Here is a 12,687-nt window from a genome sequence, read left to right on the forward strand (position 1 = left end):
CTCTCTCTCTCTCTCTCTCTCTCTCTCTCTCTCTCTCCTCTCTGAAATCAGAAAAAATACATTTTTTAAAAATTGCCCTCGGGTGAGAATCAATGGTCTAAACCGGAGGTTCTCAACCTGTGGGTTGCGACCCCTTTGGGGGTTGAACGACCCTTTCACAGGAGTCGCCTAAGACCATCAGAAAACACATATATAATTACATACTGTTTTTGTGATTAATCACTATGCTTTAATTATGTTCAATTTGAAACAATGAAATTGGGGGTCACCACAACATGAGGAACTGTATTAAGGGGTCGCGGCATTAGGAAGGTTGAGAACCACTGGTCTAAACTCTTCTGCCTACTCCCTCCCTCCCGCTTCTGGGCCCTGAGGTGCGGTGGGAGCTTCCGGGAACAGAGTCTATTTCTTACTCATTTCTTGCACATAGTAGGTCCTCAAGGAGAGCTTAAGAAATGTCAGAGTCCTGAAACAACAGGCTTACAGTTGTCCTCAGGACAAATTTTGAAATCAGCAATTGGCAGATGGCATCACCAAAAACGCTGCCAAGGCTATTCTGGCTTCCCCAGAAGCTCCAACAGGTTGCAGTCCTACCCACTTCCTCGCTGGGCGGGATGGCATGGTGGGGGTGGGGAGTGGGGGGTGGGGTAGAAGGCCCACTCCCCCTCTCACGCCCTCTGCCGGCCACACTGGCCAAGCACCTTCACAACTCCCCAGCCCACCCCCACCAGGCTCTTTGCTCAGCCGGCCTGGGACTGTGTCACGCTCACCAGCGAGTACAGACCTCCATCCTGGTAACTCTGATGCACAGTACGGAAATGGCCAGTCACTGGTCTCCCCTGGCCAATTTCGGAAGTCCCTTGGGGATAGGAACCGTTTGTCATTCATTTCTGGGTCCTTGTGCCCGGCTTGGTGCTTGGTGCCCAGTCGTTGCTCAAAACGTGTGCATGGAATGAATGACAAATCCAGGCACACACACTGAGCACCAACGGGCGGCCTGAGGTGAGCGGGAATTTGGATTGTAGGGCTCCGTTTCTGGGACTGTGTCAGGAACGCCCTGGGAGCGAGCTGCGTGTCTCTGTGGAGGTTCTGAAGTTAGAGCCAAGCGGGACACCGGATCCCAATGTGGCCGAGTTTAGGCACATTTAAAATGTGCATGTCTGAAATTGTGAGCTCTAAGACACAGTGAAAATAGTGCATGAAGTTGAAATGCTGAGCAAACCAGAGCAGCATCTCTAGGCAAACATGTGCTACAAGGGCTTGGGACTTAGGAATCCTGAGAATACATTCTTTTTTAAAATATATTTGTATTGCTTTCAGAGAGGAAGGGAGAGGGAGAGATAGAAACATCAGTGATGAGAGAGAATCATCCATCGGCTGCCTCCTGCACACTCCCTACTGGGGATGGAGCCTACAACCTGGGCATGTGTCCTAACCGAGAATCGAACTGTGACCTCCTGGTTCATCGGCCGACCCTCAACCACTGAGCCACACCAGCCAGGCTTGAAAATACATTCTTTGCGTGGATTCCCATTGGCAAACCAATCAAACTATGCAAGTTTTGCATTAGGCAAGCTCTTCGGGAACTTGCTCCGGGAATCCTGGCTGGCACTGTGTGTGGATAAATAGGTGGTGGGTGCAAAGAGAGGGAGTGAGTGGGTGGGCAGATGGGCAAGATGCAGAGACACATGCACAGTGGGGATGGAGGGGTGGGGGTGAAGCTGCCAAGATTACATTGGCGCCCTCTCTTACTCTGCAAATCCTTGAAGGCCTGCCGTTATTCTGATAGGGGCCAGTACAGCTAACGCCCCAAAACCTGCCTTGTGAGAGCGACCTGCACGAAAAACCCCCAGGGTCCCTCCATTTTCTTTGTAGATTAATGACAGGACCCCAAGGCCACCACACGAGTAAGCAGCTGGGGCCAAATGGGGGAACTGTTTGAGAAAGCTCTCAAAGGAACTCTGAGTCTCAAGTTTCCTCATCTGTAAAATGGGGATGCCAATTCTTGCCCCATTTTCCCGCCTCACAACTGCTCTTCCAATAACACATACACACAGATTCAGCACTGACACATACAGAAACCATCGCGAGCACAGAGCGCCTTCAAGCTCCCAATCCTCAGAACAACTTGATGGGCACTGTTCTTGCGGCTGCCACTACTTTAGTCCCATGTCACTGCTGGTAAACTGAGGCACAGGGAAGCTCAGCACCTTGACTTCACTCAAATCCAAGCCCAGCACCCACACCTTTCCCCCTGGCCCGCCCCCAAGCTGGATTTAAATTAATCCCATAAAGTGGAGGGTGTTACTACGAGCACATGGACACAATCATAAAACCAGACACCTGTCTGTAGAAGAAGGAACCGCACAGCGACCGGCACTGTCCTGTAGGAGCACTGTGCCTGCAGTTTGATTCCATGGGCAAGAGAGGCTCCCCGTGCAACTCTGTGGGTCACGCCATGCTGCGCTGTGGCCCTTCGCTGAGATAACCCAGCGGACCCAAAGACCCAGCACCGGCCAACGCTATTTTTATTTCTTGCAAACCCAACTCAAAGCAACAGCTGCTGGGTGCCAGAGCAATCATGGCCCTGGACACGCGAATGCAGGCCACGGAGCGGCTCCAAGCAGTGCTGGCCAGCAGCCAGCCCAGGGCTGGAGAGAGAGGCGGTCATGAGGTAGGTTTCCTGCTTCCCCCCCATTCTCCCCCCCCACCCCCCGCTCCCACACCCATCCCTGGCAAGGTCTTTGAGGGAGAAGGGGAGAGTGTCAGTGGGCAGCCGGCACTCCCAGCTCCCACTCAGACTTTTCCTCCCACCAAGATGACCCCCCGAGGGCTTGCTGCCTGCCACTTACCATGACTGTGGACACAGCCACCAGCTGCACCCGGTCTGGGTCTGACAGGCGCCCGCTCTGACTAAGGGAGCCCAGCCCGTTCAGTGTCACCTTTCAGCGGGAGGCCGGTGGCGCGCATCAGGCCATGGGGGAGGAGTTTGGCCGGCCGGTGCCCCAGCACGGGTAAGCTTTCTCCCAAGTCAGCTGTGCCGCACATGTTCCTGTTTGTCACCCGCCAATAGAAGCCATTTGCGAAGGTCCCTGCTCAGCCCTCACCTGGCCTCCGGCTCAGGTACTTAAGAGGCTGTCTGCGCTCTCGGGGCTCGCCGGCCCACAGGGCCACCTCCCTCCGGCTTGCCTCATTCCTGTACTTAGGCCTACTTCTCAGCTCATGCAATCACCCCCCTTGCCCAACTCCGTCTCTGTCGCTAAAGTAAAACACTCCCAGGATCACGAGTGCCCGGTGTAGACAGGGAAACCAGATTGAGGCAGCCTTCTGTTCCTCCGTGGGCATCGGTCAGGCACCTGACTGTGGGGAAGGGGGAGGGGGGGCGTCTCAGCAGACCCTGGGTTTGGCCAAGTTGGGCATGACGGAAAGAGAAGCGAAAGCGTCAGGAGGAAGAGTGGGTGGTTAGGGACCCTCCTGCTGGCAGGTGATGGTGGAAGGCCTGTGAATTCACAGGTAATTAAGGTGACAGGAACAAACAAAGTTGACTGGCAGCTGCTACCTTCACCTGTACGATGGCCCAAGGGGCCAGGGGTGTCACAGGTCAGTATTTCCCAAAAGGACGCCTTCTCCAACCTACAGCCTAAAAGGGGGAACCCTTGGCCAGCCCGGTGTCCCTGTTCTATCGGTGAACAGAGGCCAGAGGTCACACATGAAATGAGGGACACAGCCACCCCCAGCACCAAGGTCCCAGCTTCGGGCCGGGGCTCCTTCTATACCGAGGCGCCAATCACAGCAAATCCCACTGTCCTTGGGCAGCTGGGTCAGGGCCTTGGAAACCGACCTGCGTTCACATGGAGGCTCTGCCACCCACATGCAGGGCGCGCCTGGGGCAAGTTCAATACCCTCTCCAAGCCTCAGGTGACTCGTCCGCAAAGTCAGATAAGGGCACAGCTTGCAAGATGAGGCTGTCGAGGTTGATGCAATCACCTCCGCAGGGCACTGAGTCCCGCTCATCTTAGCCACTGCCATGAGCTCGCCCACCTCACAGGATCGCTGGATCAACCAAGACGCCATTAGTCGCTGAACACAACCTTCCCCTTCTTGTGCGTCAAAAGGAGAGAGCGAGGCAGGCGATCAGGAGTGCGGTGTCTGCTGTGGGGGCCTCCTCTATACATGGACTTATGGCCTGGCCAGCATGGTTCTCTAGATTTGGGATTCTTCTCCTGGGAAAGGGTGTGCGGGAGACAGGAGAGTTCCACCCAGATAAAGAAAATGCCTTTCAAATCAACATCTAGCCACTGGAACACCGGAATCAGGAAAAGTCACATCTGGAAGGCAGCTCAGAGAGAACTCCTTTCAGGGGTGGAGATGGGTGAGAGGGAGAGCAAAGGGGACATCCGCTGTGGGGCTTTGAAGGCTGAATAGGAGTTCACCAGGTCACTAAGGGGGCAGGACATCTCAAGCAGAATTTGCTCTTGGCACCTTGCTAGATGATAAGCTAAAAATTCTACTGGCTAAATATGGGAACTCTACCAAAGGTACTAAACCGGGAGCAGCAATTAGCAAACTGGTTCTATTGTGAGGGTTAATCATTTGTTTTAATACTTTTGCGTCTGAAGAAAATATGCGACAACCTTCAGGTGACAGTGGAGGGAGGTGTACCTTGTGTCATCCAAGAACCTTACCGACACCTGCCTGCGCGTGTGACCAAGGGTGCTGGAGCAAAGGTCACACTTCCTTACCCCAGAGGACAAATGCTTGGGGAGAGCAACAGAATTGCAACCCTCACCTCTAAGAATAGACTCTGCTCTCTGTGACTCCCTCACTACAAACACTAAGGAAAACGCCTCATAAGAATAAATAACAACAGCGCCTTGCATCAGAGCGAGCATCTTGCATCCAGATCTCGTTGACCCCTCACAGCAGCCCGACGAGGGAGGTACTCGTCTCCTCTCTTTCACATTATTATTGCTATCCTAGTTCACCAGGCATCAGAAAACCCAAGGCCCAGAGAGGGGGAGTGACCTGCTCCAAGTCACACAGCCCAGAGGGACATGAAAGCCAAACCCGTTCTGCTTGACTCCAGAGCCAGGATTTGTAATAGGTGGACGTGAGCCGGCTGTTGATCCCATGGATTAACTGGCTATCCTCTTAACTGGGTGGAATCAGAAACCCAGAAATAAGACCCAGGGAGAGGCAGCAGCTCTCAAACTTAGCACATGTCCGAGCATCTGGGTCTCTGGAGAATCCCGGCAAATGCTATTTGCATAAGCAAACAATCCTGAGCTTTTGTGCCAAATCCAAATCCACTTGCCCTTGGAGCCCAGCAGGTGTGCAGCTGCAGGGGCCACCGATGTGGCAACAACTTTGGGGAGGAAAACACAATGGAGAGAAGTCTGTGAATTTCGGGAAAAGGCTCAGATGACCAAGGCCCACGGTTCTCCGGGAGTGTTGGCCTAGAAAGGTGGGCTTGGGCAGGGCCTGGCACACTGTAGGTGCTCAATTAATGCCCGAAGAGCCAAATCACATGTTTTTTAAAACTGGTTTTAGAGAGAAAGGAAGAGAGAGAGAGAGAAAAAAACATCGATTTGTTGTTCTATTATGTATGCATTCGTTGTTTGATTCTTGTACCTGCCCTGACCTGACCAGGGACCCGACCCACAACCTTGGTGTATCAGGACAGCACTCTAAGCCAGCGGTCACCAACCGGTGGTCCACGGACCACTGATGGTCCATGAGGTCCGAAAGGTTGGTGACCGCTGCTCTTGAGCAACCAGGACAGGCCCCAAACTGAACTGTTGATGGAGGTTGACTTGCCAGCCCAGGCAAAACTGGCCCAAATGGTTCCAGACCAGCCCTGCTTTAGAGAAATGTAAGAGGAGTGGGTCTGTCTCGAAGGCTAATCGGGCTCACCTATTCCTCTAACATCTCATGAGAGTCGTCCCTGCAGAAACTGCCCACGTGGGCTGTCCCACGCGCCTCAGGTCCTGGGCCCCCGCCCCCTTCGCAGATGGAATTCCATCCTCCTCCCCTTCTATTCCTTCTGTGCTGGAACCTGCCTCCAACCATTCACTCATTCAGCGCTTGGTAATTCCCAAGCACCTGCCAGGCGTGGCGCCGGCTGCTGGAGACACAGAGCGGACGGCGGCCCTGCCCGCGTGGGTTTAATCTCACCGCGTAAGATCACAGAGGCACGTGAGGGCACAGCGGGGAGAACCGTCAGAAAGGAGAAGCCTGCCCAGCTGGCGTGGCTCAGTGGTTGAGCATCAACCTATGAACCAGGAGGTCATGGTTCGATTCCCGGTCAGGGCAAAGCCCAGGTTGCAAGCTCGATCCCCAGTGTAGGGCGTGTAGGAGGCAGCCAGTCAATGATTCTCTCTCATCGTGGATGTTTCTGTCTCTCTCTCCCTCTCTGAAATCAACAAAAAATAAAAAGGAGAAGCCTGGGCCATGCACAGGACTGGGGCCCAGCCTTGGTCTGCGAGGTCAGGGAGGTGATCTCAAAGCAGGAGGCTTCTGCGGGGGGCGGGAGCGTGGTTCAGCCAGGAGGAGCCGGGCAGAAAGGTGGAGGAAATGGTGGGAGCAGAAGCAGCAGGGATCCGCACAGGCAGCCCCATGTTTCCCCAACTGTGTGTACCCCAGCCCCTTCCCCGCCTTGCATGGGTCATCATGCCAAACAGGAGGGCCCCTCAGCGCCATTTTGTTGGGAGAGTGGCTATAGGAGACCGCAGCCTTAGAACAGAGCGGGTGGGGGAAAGCCTGCTAAGGGGGCGTTTCCAACAACACATTATTCCGGTGACTCCTGGAGCCTGTGACCCATTTATTTTTATTTTTGTTAATCCTCACCGGAGGGTATTTTTCCATTGACTTTTTAGAGAGAGTGGAAGGGAGTGGGAGAGACACAGAGAGAGAAACACATCAACTGGTTGCCTCCCGCAAGCGCCCCAACCGGGGCCAGGGATTGAGCCTGCGACCGAGGTATGTGCCCTTGACCGGAACCGAACCCGGACCCTTCAGTCCAAGGGCCAGCCTCTATCCACTGAGCCAAACCGGCTAGGACTCATGACCCACTTACTTCCAAATAGAAAGAAGAGCGTGTTGGGGGTTGTCCTTTAATGTCACTCTTAACCATGATTTAATCTGATTGGAAAAGGGGTGGGGTGCGGTGGTTCAGTGAGTCCAATCAGAGTGGCACAAAACCCCGGTATCCGGAGTGTGGCTGTGTCTGGGGCCCAGCACAGGTGATGGAGCTCAGGTGCGCTGTGCCCAGAGAGGTCAAGAGCAGCACTTCTGGCGTGAGGCTAACCCGGGTGGGTGGAGACTCTGCTGTTTGTCACCTGATGGACCTGGGCCTGTCACAGAAATTCTCAGCACTTTGATTTCCTGGTCTGGGGAGTGGAGTAAGCAATACCCCACCACCACCCCCCCAGGACCGTCCTAGTGTGTAAACGCCTGGCATGTGCCAACTTCTCAATACTCGAGACCTCAGGTTTCCTGCTGTACCCGCCTAGCCTGCCCAGTACAAGGAGTTCTGGATCCCGGGGACAAAGGGGCAGGGCCCTTTGTGCCACGGGGATGAGTTAGCTCCCTGGTATCACACAGGGCTCTATTAGAGTGGCATCTGACATGCGCGTGAAGCCTGCAGATAAGATGCGAGGTTTCTGGCCGTGCTTCCGGGTTCTCTAGGCACAGGTGCGCTCTCCTCCGAAGGTCGGGATCCCCGAGTAAAAATTCAGAAGAAGTGTGAGAATAAGGGACCCCGACATTTCGACAGGGATATAAGATTGAAAAGTTCCATCTCAGGTGACAATGTTTATTTCGCCATAAAGATGGAATGCCTTGTGTAATGGAAGACGTTTCTACCTCAGGCCTAAAGGCGATCAAACTGGGAGGGAGTCTATCTGGGCAGGAGCAAAAAAAAACGCCTTTGCATAAACACAAAACGCCTTGCCCTGAGCGTTTCAAATAGAGGGCATGTCTGCACCTCACACTACCTCGCCTGAGAAATGGCTGGGTCTTTCCCTTTAAAACTTGGAGAAGCCAGTAAAGACATCACATCTTGTAAAGGCCTCGCAAGACACTGTTAGAAGGAAAACGTTTCTTTCTTTCCTTTTCATAATATTTTTGTTGATTTCACAGAGGAAGGCCGAAGGAGAGAGAGATAGAAACATCAATGATGAGAAAGAAAGAATCGTTGACCGGGAATTGAACCGTGACCTCCTGGTTCATAGGTCAATACTCAACCACTGAGCCATGCCGGCCCCGGCAGAAGGAAAACATTTCTCAAACAACATTTAGACCTTAGACTTTTTATTTTTTTTTTTTATTTTTTTTTTATTTTTAAATATATTTTATTGATTTTTCACAGAGAGGAAGGGAGAGAGACAGAGAGTTAGAAACATCGATGAGAGAGAAACATCGATCAGCTGCCTCCTGCACATCTCCTACTGGGGCTATGCCCGCAACCCAGGTACATGCCCTTGACCGGAATCGAACCTGGGACCCTTCAGTCCGCAGGCCGACGCTCTATCCACTGAGCCAAACCGGTTTCGGCTGTACTACGATTTTTAAAAATGAAAGAAAACCATGTCTTTCCAGCAATGCAGAAACACTATCAATGCTTTACGTGTAAGAGCCTGTATTTTTTAAAAAAACAAACAAACAACAAGCAAGTTGGAGAAACAGAATACTTATCCTTACGACCGAAGTTTGGGGGCGACAAAAATAAATAAATGAATAAATCTCAGAACAGCCTTCTGCCGGTAGGTAAACCTAAACCCTAAAGCATTCCGGCGCGTGGAACTAACGAGTAAGCACCGGATTCCCAGCAACATGACCATTTATAGACGCAAAGCAAGACCCTTCTCCTTCATCCGTTACATTCAGAGCCCTTCGGATCAGCCTCCCGCACACAGAACAGGGCTGCTGCCCCGGGAGAGCCCACGTGCGCACCGCTGCGCAGGGGCCGCTGTCCCTACGCACTGACTGCCCGGCCACTTGGTCGCTGGCGTTAAGTCCCTGACCCCAGGGCGGGGCGCGCAAACTTACCCCTTCTCTCCCGACCTTTTCTTTCCCCATGTCTTCCCAACTGTGTACTCAGGCTCAGGTTCTCCAGGGTTGTTTGCAGAGGGCCCCAGCCGAAGCCGGGTCGGCTCGCTGCTCCCTGCCGTGACTGTAAATGTCACTTTTAGATTAACCGGCCCTTGCCAGTTTAAAAATATCCCGGGTGCACTTAACCTTCAAGGCACCGAAGAGCAATGACAACCCAGGCGCAGCGGGACAGGATCCCTGGGCAGAGCGTTGGCGCGGCGGTTTCCACCTCTCGATCCCGCCCGCAACTTGCTTTCCTTCAAAATTTGTAGGCGCCTAAGCCACCGGGGATCTAAAGTCCAAGCTGTCGTAAGCAACACAAAGCCATGCTGGCCCTCCTCTGACAGGCTGTGCACAGGCTGTTGGACATTTGAGAAGTGGCTTCTGCATCAAGCCCGGTGAATGGGCTCAGGGGATGGCTATCGAAAGATCACCTGGCTTCTCTGGGGAGGGGAGGTTACGGGAGGGGGGCGTGGAGGGAGAGATTTGGGTTAAACCTTCTCCATGCAAATGCCACTTAAGGTAACAGTTTCCCATTCCCAGGGAAAGAAAAACAAACCTCAGCCAGAACCAATTTGGCTCAGTGGATAGAGCGTCGGCCTGCGGACTCAAGGGTCCCGGGTTCGATTCCGGTCAAGGGCATGTACCTTTGTTGCAGGCACATCCCCAGTGGGGGGCGTGCAGGAGGCAGCTCATCAATGTTTCTCTCTCATTGATGTTTCTGGCTCTCTATCCCTCTCCTTTCCTCTCTGTAAAAAATCAATAAAATATATTTTTTAAAAAAAGAAAAAGAAAAACAAACCCCAAAGAGCTCCATTCCCACCGGGGGTCGGCCGGCCCTGGCTGGGGCTGGGAGAAACCCAGCATCCCCGGCAGTTACAGAATGTCCTGCCATGCGGGGAGGGCCAGCGGCATGTGGGACAAAGGTCATCTCCAGGTCCAAACTGGAGCTGCGGCAGGAAAGGGGAGGCTGCACAAAAGGGCATTGTACTCTGTAAACCAGGAGGCAAGTGGGAAAGACGGCCGTAAGAGCTGAGCTGATGCAAAGTTTACCTGGTGGCTGGGCCAGGTGCAGTCAGGAGCAGCTAGTTCACTTGTGGGCTTGTTTTCCAAGAAGTGGACTTCTTGGGATTGTCTCCACAGCACTGATAAGCAGGACGAGCACGGCCTGCAGCCTCCCGGGTCCTCTTGAAACCTCGGGGTCATCCGCTGTCACCTGGAATAGTGCCACATCCGTTTTATAGGCGTTGAGGATAAAGCACTAGGGGTGGAGGGCTTAGCCCAGGGCCCGCGTCCCCGAGTTCTTGGTCATTGGCCGCCCCTGTGATGCGGTTAGGTTATTTATCACGGCTACTTCACTCTCGCACGGCTACTTCACTCTTGAGTGGCTCATGCGAGCCTTTCAAAGAGGCACCTCTCCAACCACAGACACGTCCTCCTGGGTTTCCTGGGAACGCCATCTGCGAGCGAGGGGAACACTTTAGACTCCACTTAAATTCCCGGGGACAGCAAATAATGATGGTCTGGGCAGAGTGTCAACAGCGACAAGACGATTGGGCTGTGAAATTGGGTTGCCGTGGGTTTGAATCCGAGCCCTGCTACCTGTGGCTCTGGGCAACGGGCCCAGCCAGTGAACTCCTCCAACTACTTCGTCACACGGGAGAGAAAATGAAATGAAACAATAGTCAGCGAGCGGCTGGCATAGTGGCTTGCTCACAGCAGGCACTTCATAAAATCAAATCGAACTCCTTGCTTTCAGAAAGATTAGAAAGCCCTAGCCGGTTTGGCTCCGTGGATAGAGTATCAGCCTGCGGACTGAGGGGTCCCGGATTAGATTCCAGTCAAGGGCAGGTACCTCGGTTGCAGGCTCGATCCCCCACCCTGGTCAGGGGGCTTGCAGGAGGCAACCAATTGGTGTGTCTCTCTCACATCGATGTTTCTCTCTCTGTGTGTCTCTCCCCTTCCCTTCCACTATCTCTAAAAATCAATGGAAAAAAAATATCCTCAACAAAAAAAAAATCAATAGAGGGAAAAAAGATTAGAAACACTTCCCACTTTCAACACACACACACACACACACACACACACACACACACACGCTCAGACAAAGAATTCTTTCTGGTGGCTCAGCTCTCCCTTGACACGCTCTCTTTAAGGCGCAGGTGTTTTCTGGAAGACAATGCAAAGCTTGGAACCAAAGTTCTTCACCCACTTTCCCCGTCGAACATGAGAACATTAATAGAAAAATGTATTTCTTCAAACACCGATTCAGAAAGTCTTGCATATCACTTGCCAAAAATAAAATAAAAAAAAAATCACCTGGCCTCATGGAAAGACGTTGCCAGCCCTGCTGCAAACCGGCCCCTTTATCAACTGGGGGCCGTGTCTCCTCCTCCCGGGGCCAGGGAAATCAGAATTTCTGGGAGTGGGCCCGGCATTAATATTCTTTAAAGCTCCCCCAGGTGACTCGGTGGTGAAGGTTGAGGAACACTGTTCGAAGCCTCCAGACCCCCCTCTCCATAACCCCAAACACAAGGACACAGGAAACACACAACTGAGTAGCCAAGAATGCCAAGTATTGACCGCCTGGTCTGCCCCACTCTCCAAACTCTGCGTTTCCAAACACGCTTCAAAAATGTCACCTGAGAGAATCAACAGGTGAGTTTAGGCTGTGAGACGCAGATTAAAAGTGTCAGGACCTGCCCAGCCGGCGTGGCTCAGTGGTTGAGGTTCTACCTATGAACCAGGAGGTCACGGTTTGATTCCTGGCCAGGGCACATGCCCGGGTTTCGGGCTCGATCCCCCGTGTGGGGTGTGCAGGAGGCAGCCAGCCAATCGATGATTCTCTCTCATCATTGATGTTTCTCTCTCTCCCTCTCCCTTCTTCTCTGAAATCAATAAAAACATGTATTTTTTAAAGTGTCAGGACCCTAAATAGGAAAAGAGGCCTCTCCAGCAGGTTTGTTCTAGTCTTTTCTCAGCTGGAGTCACCACCAGTCAACACCCCAGGACCCTCCAAGGTAGCCCAGAGCCCATACCTCGTATACATCTCCAAGGTTTGACATGGGAAAAAAAGCCACTGACACACAGACACACCAAAAAGTTCACTTTTCCGATCCAAAACCCTTCCTAAGACTTTTTAATGCCAGGAGCAAACCGCAGCAGGAAAGTGAATTTCAAAAGGGAAAAAAATGTATGATCTTAGCCCTGGCTGGCTTGGCTCAGTGGATAGGGCGTCAGCCTATAGACTGAAGGGTCTTGGGCTCGATCCCCAGTAGAGGGTGTGCAGGAGGCAGCTGATCAGTGATTCTCATCATTGATGTTTCTATCTCTCTCTCTCCCTCTCTCTTCCTCTCCAAAATCAATGAAAATATATTTTTAAAAAATGTATGATCTTCTTTAATAATGGAAGCGTATTTACAACAGGCTGAAGCCTATAAATGAAACAATTCACGTGCTCCTACCTTGCCCCACTGGACTCCGATCACAGATAAGTGACTTTGATGTGGTTTTATAACTTGGGGTTCCCAGGACGTTATGCATAACTGACTTCCTTGTGTTTCCAAAAGCCCTCCGCAGGTCCTCTGCTCCTTGCCT

The 12,687-nt window shown here is 52.6% G+C and overlaps 1 protein-coding gene across 3 annotated transcripts in view; it reads right to left on the reverse strand.

The window, feature by feature from the left end:
* Positions 1-10,300, reverse strand: part of ACACB (acetyl-CoA carboxylase beta) — an 85,171-nt gene extending 74,871 nt beyond the window's left edge. The window contains exon 1 of one of the 3 annotated variants that reach the window (XM_059676692.1): positions 10,144-10,300. The gene's annotated coding sequence lies outside the window, so the exon portion shown is untranslated. Of the gene's footprint in view, positions 1-2,852; positions 2,990-9,048; positions 9,430-10,143 lie in introns of those variants that run through there. The other 2 variants (XM_059676691.1, XM_059676694.1) reach the window with 2 other exon arrangements.
* Between the last annotated feature and the right edge of the window lie 2,387 nt (positions 10,301-12,687).

The sequence above is a fragment of the Myotis daubentonii genome, chromosome 19, assembly GCF_963259705.1.
Source record: "Myotis daubentonii chromosome 19, mMyoDau2.1, whole genome shotgun sequence".
NCBI lineage: Eukaryota > Metazoa > Chordata > Mammalia > Chiroptera > Vespertilionidae > Myotis > Myotis daubentonii.